This window comes from Microtus ochrogaster, unplaced genomic scaffold (genome assembly GCF_000317375.1).
Source record: "Microtus ochrogaster isolate Prairie Vole_2 unplaced genomic scaffold, MicOch1.0 UNK9, whole genome shotgun sequence".
Taxonomy (NCBI): Eukaryota; Metazoa; Chordata; class Mammalia; order Rodentia; family Cricetidae; genus Microtus; species Microtus ochrogaster.
In genome coordinates, this window is record NW_004949107.1 from 405,853 (window position 1) to 406,456 (window position 604).

Here is a 604-nt window from a genome sequence, read left to right on the forward strand (position 1 = left end):
GTAATTTTACTGTTAAATTTAAAACTTTCCTTTTTATTTAAACAGAAAAGGGGAGGTGATATGGGATTCCCTTCTGTATGCTGTGAATACCATTGATTAGTAAAGAAACTGCCTTAGTCCTGTGATAGAGTACAGTAGAGCTAGATGGGGAAAACTAAACTTAATGTTGAAAGAAAGGAGACAGAGCAAGAAAGAAGCCATGGAGCTGCTGCCAGAGACAGACATGTTGAAACTTTGCCAGTAGGCCACAAGTCTTGTGGTAGAATATAAAATAATGGAAATGGGTTAAATTAAGATGTAAAATTTATCCAATAGGTACACACCTTTAATCCCAGCACTCGGGAAGCAGAGGCAGGAGGATCTCTGTGAGTTCGAAGCCAGCCTGGTCTAGAAGAGCTAGTTCCAGGACAGGAACCAAAAGACACGGAGAAACCCTGTTTCGAAAAAAAAAAAAAAAGTTATCCATTAAGAAGTTAAAGATAATAGGCTAAGCAGTGATTAATTTAATGCAGTTTCTGTATGATTATTTTGGGAGTCTGGGTGCCTGGGAAATGAACAAACTGCCTCCTACTACAATTACCTTAATTGTCATACAGGATAACTT